Raw genomic sequence first — 14,726 nt, forward strand, 5'->3', positions numbered from 1 at the left:
GTGACTTTGGACAGAACGAAAATCAGCTTCATTTGCTCGATGTATTGAAATAGAAGAGAAGGAAATTAGAACAAAAACAGATTTAACTTTTAATCCCTCATGTAAGGAGCTTTTGCCATGTAATTTTTTATCACAACTGCGTATTTCATTCTGGGGAAATAATGGTAAGAAAACAAAGAAATCCCTATCAGCAACATACTTGATTTTATACATCTGTTGGGACCTAGTGCCACATTCAACTTTGTTTGTGATTGAAGAAATGCAAGGATGTAGGCACCTGCCACAATTCATTGATGCATTTGAAATATTCAGGATGCAGAGAATATTGCTCCCCGTTTCAATGCACTTAAGATGTATGGCCACATCACTCCCCTCAGAGCTGCACATAAGCCTTATTAAACTTAAGCTGTTTGTAAACTAAAAAATAGCACTCCTTAGATCAAAAGTAACATGAAATAGTAATTTATTTAACAGCACCATCTAAACATCCTAGGTGAGGGCTTTATTCTGCTGCATACTGTACAAACTCATAATAAAAGCTTACAGCCAAAGACAGCAGAAAGAAAAGCGTCTTCTCCCTTTTTCACATTAGCTAAGCAAATAGGAAAAATGACATAATTCAGCATGCATGAAATTATGTACTTTGTCCTGATTGTGCGCCTAAATCCGCGTGTGTCGCTGTCAATCTGTATCTAGAATTGGCCATGCCCTCAAAAGTTCTGTGGCTATGCCAGAGGTTTCTGGGGACATACAATCCTTCTTACCTTCGAAGGCTTAATTCAGGAAAGGCATTGAAGTTCACTCTTTACGCATTTAATTAAGTCTCATGTTTCTAGAATTGCGCCAATACACTCGATAAACACTCCTCACAGTTTTACCTTCATCCCTATGAAGCTATTTCCTACAGCGGTGACTTAATTCATGGTTTTCAGTGCCCTCTCTATTTTTCTCAGAGAATGTTTTTAATAGCACCTGTTTGCTTACTGATTAATCATTGCATTTCACTGCAGAATCCATAGTATAGATGTAGGAATGGGAAAAAACACATCTTTATTACAAAACCTACTGGCTATACTAATTTACTGTAAAACAATAATTCAGGCAATGAGATTACTCCATATAATTAATCAAATCCTTACATTCCTATTGCATTGTTATACAACACATGGTGACGTATGTCAACACAGTAACAACTGATGCACTGTGTATTTCATTTATATCCTAAGTTCTTCAGCTCAGGCAGTATCTCTTTTGTGTATCTCCCACAGTACCTTAATAGATAACAAGATAACAATAATCAACAGAAATAACTACCAGTCAAGATTTGAATAATTCTTTTCAGGTAAACTAAGTACTAATCAGAATAGCTGCCCTCAAGTTTTTCCAGAGTTCTCCTTCAAAACTATAATGCACAAAGTTCTGGAAAACAGACTTACTTGAATCACTTCTCAATTTTCTAAGGAATACTTAACCAGCATATAAATATAATATTAGGAGAGCAGATCTATGTGTTATCAGTCTTTTCAGTTCAATTTTAACTTTTACAGGCACGAGATCAGCAGTAGAACCAGAGACTCTAAGAAGCCATCTAGTTCTATCTACCTGGTAATACAAATAAGGAAAGCTACGATCGTACGTGCATTCTAATTCTTATAAAGTGCATGTGGTTAATACACTTTTAAAAAGTAATCAGTAATTCTTAAGGCTTTCCAGCTTCCCCTCCCATCTGCCATTCTGTTGACATTGGATTGGAACATGGTTTTTTTCATGTAAGTGGAAGTCTTCAAACCTCTTAACTGCTCATTTCCTCAAATTTGTGGGGAGCAAAACCAGGGAGAAAAAAGGGGCAAGCCCCCTTATTTCACAAGTGATGATAGCTGGTGGGAATCAGTCTCCTGAGCTTCACATTTAAATTACCGAGAATCAAATCATTTCCTTTCCCTAATAGATTACAGTCCACCTTTATGAGGCTCCTGTATTTACATTCAATAACATATTCCCCTTCCAGAGGCTCTGTGGAGACTCTTTTTTTTTATGGAAACATCAATAGTTTCCACCTCTCTCTGGACTCATTTAGTCTGTTTACAAAATACTATCAAATGTCGGTATCTCATCTGTGATTCATTTCCTGACATTTAATTATTGTTCCGTAAATCACTTATCTGAAGAAAAGAAAAAGTATAACGAGATTTTTTTAAATATTGGTGACGTTATAATTATTTTCCACTTAATATTATGAAGCTCCTTGGTGCTGTTAAAGCAAACCTGAACAGAAAATGCTACAAATATGTCTCAAACATTTGCTGCAGCTAGAGGAATGGAGGATTTATAAGGAGGCTTAGAAATGTATTTATATGGAATGTACTAATCACACAATTATATTTTATAATGTCTTTCATCCAAGTGGATCTTACTGCACTGTGAAGACGATGCCTTGAATTCATCAGGCTCTTTGCTCCTTATGTACTTTTTATACTAGTGCAGAATGAATAGCATGTGAGTGACAAATAAGACACTTTCAGATAAATATAAGCCCTTAAAAACAGGCAAAGCCTGTTTCCTTTATTGCTTTCCTAAACTGGAAAATGCAGAATTCTATTTTGGTCTTCACTGTGTGCTTATTTTGCATGCGGAAAACAGAGTGAATCATCAGTTTGGGCATAAGCGACGGACTCATAATTCCAAGCTGTAATACACGTGGAGAGTGGTACACTTGCCTTGCTGATGGTATTATAAAATTATTCTGGAGGAAGGAAGTAGAATGACATTCTGATTTGGAAATAGGGGAAATTAAAGGATCTCTGACAAGCAGCAACTGTTATTGTTGGTACCATTAACTCATGTGAAAACTGTGATGGAATTTTCAATGAGGGAAAAATAAGGTAGTGAAACTCATTTTTTCATAAAGGCTCAGAAATGCACACTGGGTATAAATAACAATAAAACTTAATATTTAGCACTTGCAGATTAATTTAAAAGTGTATTGTTATTTTTCTCAGTTTTCTATACTCACATGTAAGTGCTTCTGGTTTTCTTGTGAACACATAGATTAGAAAAATTATGCGAGGATCAACGTGTCATGTTGATTCAGCAGGAATTATTTTTGTGCCTGAGAAACTGGGTAATATGGAAGGATAAGGAAATCGCTACGCAATTTTTATTTTTAATCTTGATAGGCTAGAGGACATCCAAAGTTGAAAAGTCTACCTGCCTATCTATAGCCTCAGGATGTCACCTTACCGAAAAAAACAGAAGAACCATCAGAGTAAGGGACACGGCTACATGAAGATACCATACATGAGTTGCCTTTTTGGAAATCAAAGCCCAGGATAAAGCATTGGATATTTTCTTCCCTTCTGTCCTTTCTGCATTCATCAAGGGCTGCAGACTGAGTATAAAGAACTAGCCTTTAGGGCATAATTATACAAAGAAAATCAAACATTAGGAAAAGTAGTTTGCAGGGTTTTTTTTTATTTGACTATCATTAAGTGAAGTGAGAGCGAAAGATGTAAATAACTTGACTAATTTATAATCACTATGAAAATTCAGTGCTGGAAGGAAAACTCCTTTGAGAGTGTGTTTCAGTGTGATGTCAAATTATGTTTTGAGTCCAATATTAGGGTTTTCAATTATTCCTAACAGGGCAGAGAAACAAGATAGCTTGTAAACATGCAAACCACACCATCACATCAACATAACTACGAACATCTGTAGGGATTAAGTCTGTCCTCACCTAGCATAAGCTGAATACTCCAGCTACAGGCAAACTTCAATCACTCCTCAAAGTTATTCCTTCAAAATATTTCACTTATAATGATATTTGCTCTTCTGTGATACCTTTCATCTAAGATCTTAAAGTGCTTTGCAGGCATTAATTAATTAAGCCTCAAACCGCACCTGGGAATGAGGAAAGCCTTTATAATAATTTCATGGAGCAGTTAAATGGTTTGTACAAAGTCACACAAAATCATTCCAACCACGGCTCCATGGTCATTAACACTGAGGGTATGCTCTGTCAGATGAACCCAGTGGTATTATTTTTATTCGGATCAGTTGTGACTGATCTTCAAAACACCAGAGTACATAACACAGAGTTTATGCCAGCTATATACTTTTTAGGACAGCTTTATACCATTTGCAAGATGACTGACTACTTGATCCAGCATAAAGTATTTTGGGAACACAGGGCAGTGCCTTCTCTCATGAAGCAGAAGGTTCGTAACCAATGTGTACTGCAAATAAAGGGTCTCATTTAATTTTCCTCTACTGAGCTTTACAAAGCTAGGACTCAGAAAACAGCGATGTAATGACTGGGCTGGATCCACAGCCCCTAAAGTCCGTGGAAACATTGATTTTAAAATATACGGTGCACAGACATCCTAGATTCACACATGGGGCCCACACAGAACTTGTTATAAGAGGAGGCAACTGGACCTTACATCCCTATTTTATCACACAACATATGGATTACAAAGAGGAAAAGTACAGAGCCGAGTTATGCATCTTGCTTCGAATTTTACATCTGAAATTGAATTTTTTTTTCAAGTCTCTTACGTTATTTCTAGAAAAGCGTAACTTGAAAACGCGAGTGAAAGTATCATTCTGACATGGTATAAATCTAAGGCAAATCATTTGGCTTCATCGCCTTCACAAGTGATAGTTAAACAGAGGTGCCTATCTTGATATAACCTGAGCTAAGTTCAAGCACCAGTGAGAGCGCTCACACTGCAAGTGACAGTACAAACTGTGTTAATTCAAATTATCAAGCTTGTCTCAGGATAGGTATTCAGTTATTTGAGTGAATATATAGACAAGCTGTAAAAACAAGCCAGGTTGGATTGGTTACTAAAAATACATTAAATCTCTACTGATTCAATTGACCTCTCCCTTCTCCTTTCCCAGGTTTTATATGGGACATATAAACATAACGGACATATCTGTTAATGTGGATACTACCTTTTGCTAAAAACCTGACCTGCAATAAAACATATAAGCAAATTAAGCTAGAACATGAGTTTAGCAAGCGTTACGCTACCAGAATTTTCAATATCCTAGCACAGATCATATTTTTCTCCTGCAAGTCAGTAAGTCTTTTATCCAAAACTTTGCAATGTGACTCAAAATATATTAACAATTTCCAAGTGATCTGCTGGAATTAGTGCAACATGTTGTACATGCAAATCTGGCTTTCAAAGGTTTACTTTTTGCTTTAATCACCAGCACTAAAAGGACCTAGTGTTTCCCTTTCATCTGTCAGCAAATTAATTATAAAAGCTATACAGTAATATTGTCTTACTGTAGATCAATGGTTTCATTACTTTTGATTCTAATATTACGCACTTGATGACAAAACCTAGAGATATATATCCAAAAATTTCAGGGTGGTAAATTCAGGTAAAGATTAAAAGAGAAAACATTTCTATTTAAATCTGTTGACTCAATTTAAAGTTCAAAAATATAATTTACTTTGCTTCAAAGAATCCTAAATATACATTTGTGGGTTTTTTCCTCACTTTCAGCACCAAAGGAGGGTAAAAGCTTCTGTGGTCTGGATATCTCCCCAACAGGGGCTAGATTTGGATCCTCCAAGTCATTTCACAAAGGTCACATATTCACTTAGATCTTAATATTCAACGGGTAAAGGAAAACGCATCAAGGTCAGGTTGTCACACACATCTTCACCACTCCTCCTTACCTCGGACTAAAAAACAGCCTTGAACTTCTGGCACAATTAAAAGCGCCATACATTTTGCACTCTGGCGAGTGCTGCTCTTTGTCAGGCTGCTCCTCGGATCACGGAAAGCGTGAAAGTCCATCAGGGAAGCCACCAACGCGAACGGGTGGCCTGAGTCACTGGGAAGAAAAGGGAAGGGAATTCAGAGGACTGCCATTTGGCCACGAACACAGAACCACAGTCTTCCAATAGCAACCCCTTTTAATTTTGATGATTAGCGTAATAACTCATTTCTCTAAGTCCGGGATTAACTCTGACAAAGACAAATAAAGCATGCTATCACCACACTGCCTTGACTTTGGCTGCATTTCTCGTGAGTAATAAAACGGCAGAGCGGGTGAGATAAACATGACAGACATCCCGAGCTCACCAGCAGGAACTCAAACCTGCAGCTCGTACGGGTGGTGCAGCCAGATGCTCTCTGAGTATCCCTACTCCAAACCGCACTCCAGGCAGGTCAGCTACACTGGTTCCTACTGAAAGGAGCAGCCAAAGTCTGCAAGCCAGCTGGAGTGCGTCCTTTAACTAACTCTATGTACCTCTTCTAAAAGTCCTTCTTCCTTGCTGTTTGTTTGGATTATTTTGTGAGATATGTGCAAGCTGTAACCTTTAGAATGAGACTCCTTTTTGCTTTTGGGCTTCTCTGATTCAGGTCCTTTATCACCATATTTTGGTGGCTACCTTCCTCTCTCTTCCCTCTGCTCATTGATTTCTACCTGTGTTTTCTTTCTCCTCACTCTTCTGTGAGTTTCATCTGCTCATTTAACTCAGCAATGACCCAGCATGGAGAGAGCTGTTTCCTCTTCTTTGTTTCCACTGGTTCAAACAGCAGCAGGCTCCACCATGACTTACCAGATTCTCATGATAAGACAACCCAAACATATTTCAAAGGTATGCTTCTGAGCATAGAGCAGAACTCAGAAACATCTGTCTCTTCACAGCTTTGGCAAGTGTATTACTTCCTTGTGACTCAACTCTATAGTGATAAAATGGGGGTGATCTTATTTCTATTCCACCTCAAGTGAATTATTTATCACAAGCAATAGTAATGGGGCCATTCTAGTATGTGTGTACACACACTCACATATACATACACACCTAGTGTGAGTCCTCCTAGCCAATGAGTCTTCTTTTTCACACCTTGACTTTAATTCTACTGTATCCCACTGTTCACGCATTATCTCTGAATACATACTCATTTCAAAGAGCATCTGTTGTTCTTTGAGCTTAATTCTTTTTTTCCGGGGGACTGGGAGGGGTGGGGTGGTATCTGACTAGAAGAGGAATAATGAAATCTTTTATTGTTACCTTCTTGTAATGCAACTTTAATGAGCTTTTTTTACACAACAGTGTAATAACAAAGCTGGGCTGTGGACTGTGCAGCTCCTGATCTCACTGTGGGAGCTTTCCCCTTTGATGTGACTGTTAGAAACACCTTGAGTTGGTAGTGACAGTTTTAATGTTAAAGCTCTGTAGTGCTCTGTTTGTACACGTCTGATGAAAGTTAGTCATCTTGCAGCGATAAAGGCAAACCACTATATTTAGGACACTAATTACTCATCTGTATGCCCAATATGGCCTTGTAAACTAATCCCCCCTCCCCTTCTTCTTTTAATTATTATTTTGTTCTTAACAAGATAGAGATTAAATTGAATGCTCCAGATCAAGGCAGAGAAAATGACTGTTTTAGTGTACCTTGAGCCATGGCTTTAGTAAAACATGATATGGGAGTGTTTTATCTGCTGCAGTGAGGGGTATCAACTGAGGAGTAAATTGTTTCACTTTGCTTATGGAAGCGTATGTCCATTTCATGGCTTTTGGATCACTTTCCTAATCATCGCTTCTTAAATAGCAAACAGAAAGGATGATAATATTATGAACAGTAATAAAAATTACCTCCTCTCCTTTCAGATTGTTTATGCTACCCACTACTCTGAATCTCTCCTGTGTGAACTCAGATTTCCATACTATGCTGCCACCTTTTCACTCCATGCAGATTTTTACCCGATAACTGTGGCCTCATGTGAATACTGCGTTAGGCACTGTATAAATATTAGGTGAAAAAATTATCCTTGAGTGAAGAGCTGGCAGACTAAATATAGGATAAAAGACCCTAGCTGGATGCAGCACATAATTGAGGGTAACAAAAGATCAGAATCAGAAAGCTGTGCTTATAAGCAATAGTCTTAACATACAGGTAATCTAAATTACAATGAAACTATTTTGAAGGTATTACAAGACAGCGAATTCTTATGTGGGATGCAAAGGTGAGAATGTGCTCTGAAAGTATATTGGCTTTGTATAGAGAGCTCTCTTCATACAGAAGTGTTATGGAAGGAAAAAAAAGAGAAGGTATTCCTAAGAAAATGTGGCCATGTTATGGCATAAATTTGGAAAATAAAGGATAATAAACAATATGCATTATACATATTTGCTAATGGCCCAACAAATCATACACATTCATTTGATTCCAGTCTCATTTCTAGTTTTCACTCATAACAATATTGATGCGACTCTTGCCTTGCCAGGTCTTCCCATATCCTCTTTTTCTTTTCACCTCACTTGAAAAAATCTTTTGTTTTCTTTCATTTTCTCTGTTAATGAATTTGTAATATCTAGGATTGTAAGCGATCTCTGATAATTCATCTAGTCCATTAATCTCAATCATGGCTGGACGGGTTTTACTCTCCCAGCAGTATTCTGGTACAAAGCCCTTCCTAAAAGCTAATCAAGAACTTGGGGTAGGAGATCATGGTTCTTGAAATCTCTGTATGGTCTCCCACTTCTCTCCCTTCCCTCCTGACTTGGATCAGTTCAAGGTAAATACAACTACTTCAGCTACTAAAGGAGGATTATTTACTGCTTAAACATCATAAAAGTGTGCCTGGACACCATGGTGATGAATATAATAGAAACGAGAAAATATTGTTCTTATTATATGCCCTCAGCTATTAAACATGCTATTCTTTTTCAACATCTGCACCCCAGAATAAACAAAGTTTTGGATATCGTAAGTATTGTATGCTTTTGCTATTACATACGCAGTACAAGACAATCTGTTTTCTGGATCATAATTTTACCATGTATTTAAAACTTAAGAGGTACCAGAAATGCTTTAGAAATCAACTCAAAAGAATTCTTGAGAGTCTGAATTATGTATACACGGCATGTATCTGTCTGGACTAACATTTGCCAGAAAATAAAAGCTAAAGATGAGCTGAAAGGCTTTCCTTTTTTTAACCAACCTGAATACAGAGCTTTTTTATTTTGCAAGAGATGACTGCACTAAACAGAAGAAGGCAGGAAGACTTTTCTTTAACTTTGGTTTAGATGAAAGTAGAGTCACCAGCTGTTGTTGGAGAACTGTAAATCACCCATGGACTCAGCTGTTGTAGTTCAAAGGCTCAGATAATTTACTTAAATAATTATCTTCCCTGGGACACATGAGTTCAAGATTTTCTTATAAGCAGTGTTTTAACATACTTTGTGAAGACTCTGATTCTGTTATAATAGTCTACCCTGTGAATCTCTATTTTATAGGCTATCATATAAATGCTATGCAACATGTATATTTTGGCTGCCATTCCCCAGGGGTCTGTTATGCTAAACTTCATTTTCCACTAGTTATTCCAGCTACAGGTCTGTTCCATACCACTAATGGTTTTAGAATAGATGGAAGTGTCTACTAATGGCCACACCCTTGATTTTGAGAAGAAAAGGGGAAGGGCAAGCAGGGAATGTGTCATGACCTCAGTAAATACAGTACTGAGGAAGGCAAGTGTGGGTTCTTTCCCATCCCACTGCTATTCCGAGTTCATTCCTGACCTGACCTGTCACCCACTCTCACACAGAAAACAGCAATCCAGCACATATCATTTGCCCCTGTGAACTCTCATTGCTCCCCTACTTTTCTACTTAACTTAAAAAGCCTTTCTCTGAAATAAATGTGTACCTTTCTCACCATTTTCCAGCCCAGAAAAACTTGTACACAGGTATACGAATGACACAAAATGTCAGTGAGTTACTGCTCTGGCAGGAGAATACATCTGGTAGAAATAGGCTGCCTGAGATTCATCCGATTTCTGCTTTCTGTCACTGAATTGTTGTCCATCTAGCTTAACATCCATAATGTTAATTATTAATAAACATTATTATAGAGATGATACCCTGAATCTCATTTCAAGATCATACTGGAATAGGACTCTTAGCAATATGAATATGTGAATACAAGGTGGTAATTTCATGACTAAGTAATGGCACCTATTCCTGGTTTTTCTTACACTACAAAACCAAAGTCGCCTAAGTGATCTGGAGCCTGAAGCTGGTCTTCTCTCGCTTGCTTTAATGTATCCTAGATTTCAGACAAGCGCTTTGGATTTACCATTTATTACTGATACGGAAACTGCCTTGTCTTTATCCATAGATGAGCCAAAAAAATGACAGCCACCCTGCAAACTTCCCTTCCATCCTGTTACAGTTTGGATTCACAGAAAAGCACACGCCATGCACAGAAAGCAAAGCCGCCACTGTTACATTCCACTCTTCAAGAGAAGATGCTTTATCTGAAATTGAATCCATGATGCTGGATTATTGGTAGATACTATACAGCTTTTGCACAAAAAGATATCCATGTCTCTTAACTGCAAATAAGCGTGCGTACTTTAGACACACAGCAGTAGATAGCTAGGAAGAAAGACAAAATCAGGCAAAGGTCAGCCATATGATTGATTTACAAGATAAAATAAAAAATTTTAAAAAAGACATAGGAAATTAGAAAAAAGCCCATATGCTATTTAAATAAAATGTAAAAGGACAAAGCTAGGATACAAAAGGTCAAAATCTTAGTTTCTCTACAGTTTACAAGAATTTACACAGATAACACTTGGGACTTGTAAGCATAGTTATGTGAGAAACGTCTTTATTTGTATGTAATTTATAAATGACTACTGCAAAATGTGTCTGTGTCCAAGCCTTTTGGGCCATGTGGCAAAAATTAGTTTTAAGGTTTCTTCCCCCCATGGGTATAAGGAAACGCCTGTGCTCTGTTGGCAAAATTCCTTAGCATTAAATAAGACAGATGTTAGTGATACAACAAAAGTATATGATATATAATGTCAGGGTTGTTTAAAATCTGCATGAGGATGTGATTTAAGATCTCTGAAATATGAAGAGAGGCTTATGTTAACTAAGTAGGCTTTCATTCAGGCCCTTTGAAAATGTTTGCTTAGTATAACCAGAGGGTCAGTGTAGAACCTAGTCTCCACTGACATGCTCAGAACAGAGAGGCTTATTTGATGCAAAGTCCGTTTGCCGCCCTTCTGTGCACGCATGGCTTCAGGACTGGAACCAGCTAATCCATGAATTTACTAAAACTTTAGAATTTCATCAATTTCTATCCCACCCGCTTCCTACAGACTGAATCTGAAATAGGAGAGAGATGTTATTATCAGGTGAGATTTCATCTGGCTGTGTGGAGAAAGGTGTGTGTTGGGTTTTGTTACTTAAGCTTGTTGGTTGGAATTGTTATTTCTGTGGAACCTGCAGGTTGCTATATTAATCTTAATGAAAATATTCAGAGGAAATCAGCTCTGTCTTTCCCTTCTGGGAGATACTGTATTTGTTTTTCCATCCCTTTATTCGTGTGTGTACTGAAGGCATGAATGAGACATAAATACTATGTTTGACAATATTCATCCAACCACACCATGTCATCTCCAAATAAAATACACCTCAGCTGAAGCAAGGCACATAAAATCCTACAGCTTGCTCTTTCATTCTAATAAGATTCTTTGTTCCTTGCACTGGAAATCTCACTGACTTACTGGTGGCGTCTTGCATATTTTTCAGACACAGGCAGGAAAGTCTGAAAGAACATAGCTGAGGAAGAACTGAGTACTACATGTAGCTCCCTTTTGACCAGAGGATTTCTGTATAAGACCACAGAGAGATTTGCTGTAACAAACTTTATGTCTTGGCAAGATCATTTATATAGAAAAATATTCTGAAAGATGCAGTAAATGGCTCAGAATGTGCTAAGGCTTAGGTAACCTGAGCAATACCTGTGCATCTGGTAAGCCAAAGGAAATCAAATGAGATCAAGGACACGCAGAGACAAACTAAGAACTATGCTGTTGAAAAAAAAATCACAATTAGAAGCAACGCACTTTAACTGGTAAATTTGAAGAAGTTTTCACACTCTCAGCTTCCTGTATTCTCTTCTTTCCCCACATTTACTGAAACCTGGTATGTTCTGTGGATGATGGATAAAACTTTTTAAATACCCACATAACACAGGAACCCAAAATCCCCAAAGAGTCAGAGAGTTACAGCCTGCTGTCATCTGAACTATTTTGTTATACCCTAAACAGAATATACAGAGCTGATGTTACTGGCTCCATTCTTTCTTTCTTTCATTATTTCAGCTTGTGGATAGTTTTAATAGTTTCTTTCTATCAGCTTTAATTGATGTTTTAATGGCTAAGGTACTATTTTGTTTTCTAACCTCAGGCTTTTCCTATTTCAGTCAATGATTTCCATTAATAGTCTTCTAAGTGAGTTTTGCTAGCATCCTAGCCCACTGCTGTTGTATTGAGAATTATGCTTTTTGACTTTACAGACATGCTGTAATTTTGCTTTTTTAAAAATGCTTCACTTTATCCTAATCATCTTTATAAAATGGCACATTTAATCTTCAGAATGCCTTTCACTGACCCTTGATCAGAAAGTACCTGGGTCCTTTATATTGTGATGGGCAACAGGTAATCTGATATTAAGACAGACACCTACCTCGCGTTTGTGCACAGAGTTAAAAACAAAACAAAAAACCACAAAAAAACCCCAACCCAAGCCACCTAAAAGACGGTACATTGCCTGAGGCACAGAAAAGCTGCACTCTTCTCTCAGTCCTTGTCCTAAGGTGAATGTGCCCGAACTGAGTACAGTGCACAGAATATTGAGTTGCCATAACCAGCCACAAAGTCTCAGTTTTGTTTCTCAGTGGAGAAATGCCAAAGTCTTCAGAGCAGTGACCCTAAACTAAAACTGCACCCTAATCTAAGATTTTTCAGTCCTAGAGATTATATTTTGAATCTCCAAATGTTTCCTGCAAAGGCATTTTCCCCCCTATGTTTTTCATAAAAATTTGTTCCTGTTACCATGAAATTGCATGAAATGTTCTATTTTCATTCTGAAAGGAAACACCATCTCACGTCCCCACAGTGGCAAAGATCCTGAAAACCTGGCCCAAGCATAACACTCCAAGCTCAGTGGGGGAAGACCACACAAAATGAAAGAGTTGTTATTGTATTCACATGGCATTTTTGAGACCTGACTCAGTATTTTTAGTTGTTTGTGGTTAGCAAACCAAGATAAGCCCTGAATGCTACAGCACAGATTTCAGATTGACTCAAAGGAAAAAAGAGGGCCTGCTCTCACAACATACCAGCAAATCATCAACCTACATCAACCAGATCTTTCATCCAAACCCTTCCTGTCTAAGTCTACTAAAAAACCCCAAACCAACCAACCTAAAACTGCCAGGTTTTCCAATATTCCCTCTTGCAGACACTGGTAAATGAAACCAGAACCAGTTATAGCTCAAGATGAGAGAAGTAATGTGATTTTTTTTAATTTATTTTTTTTAGGGTGGTGTTTTTTGGTTTTGGGTTTGTTTTTTTTTTGCATAGCCTCTCTAAATTGGTTCCTCATCATGTTTTCTTTCTGGATTCTGCTGCCCTGAAAACCTCAATGATAAGCAATATACTGTTGCTAAACTCTCTCAAGGAGAGAGAGATATATAATTTTCTTTTCTTCTTTCCTTCTTATGTTGTACTATAAGAACAATAATATTCATTCCTTCGTAGCATAATTAAAATAAACTGCTGTGCTGTGGCATTTAGTCAATTGCAGCAGTCGTTTATTGCTTCATATGCAACAAATCCTCAGAGATTACAACTTAAAGCACATACGAATTTTTGCTTTCATACTCTTACTCAGAAGGAAAATATAAAGGTGCAGCAGCAACTGATCCATAACCCACTACACTCACATAGATAAATTACATACACCGGACATGCATTACAAATGCTTGTTTCAGCGCAATGAAAGGAGTAACCTAATTAATTCAATGGAGTTACACATGCTTAAAATTCATAGAAAGAAAGATAATGCTTTTGATCTTAAAGTACCAGGGTAAATCAAATTTGCTGGTAACATGTGCTTTCTACGTGCTAAGCTCTGGGGTGCAGCTTTTCATTTGCATAACAGCAGCGTAACTGTGCTTCCAGGCAATGACTGCGGCGTAACAGAGGTGAGTGAGGAAAAAACCGAAACCATACATGACAACATTTGTCCTATTGATAAATATGTCATTACAAAGCACTCATACTCAGTCAAAATTATAGTTCTACATGGGATACACTGATGCTAACGACAGGGTAATGAGGCCTTCCTTCAGAATAGGCAGTGGGATTTAGGTTCTAATCCTGGCTTTAACCCCAACTTCTCACCTGGCCATGGGTCACAATCTAAAAACATTCATGTACTCAAAAACATTGCTTGAGATCTTGTGGATTTTTTCAAAGTTACCAGATATGGTTAGGGTCTGTATTACCATGATGAGTTTGACAAATCCATTTATCTACCTGCCTATTAGGCACACAAAGCATTTTTGAAAATCTGACCTCCTTTATAAGGAGTCCTGCCATGCAGACTGAAAAGAAGCCTAATTCCTTACCTTAGCCCCTGTAGGGATTTTGTGAGAAAAATCATAATTACACAAGAACTGCTCAAATCCTACAGTCATAGATGTACCATTAGTACTGGATGGAGTCCAAACGTCAAACAGCTATCAGCAGATAAAATATGTAGATGATGACTCAGAACAAAGTATATAATTATATTATCTGATCAAGATGCAAAATAAAACCAACTGTATGCTATTAAATATATCAGGTGCAGAGAATTTGTGAGCCACGAGCTCAGGGCATAGAGA

This window comes from Gymnogyps californianus, chromosome 23 (assembly GCF_018139145.2).
Source record: "Gymnogyps californianus isolate 813 chromosome 23, ASM1813914v2, whole genome shotgun sequence".
In the NCBI taxonomy this organism is placed as follows: Eukaryota; Metazoa; Chordata; class Aves; order Accipitriformes; family Cathartidae; genus Gymnogyps; species Gymnogyps californianus.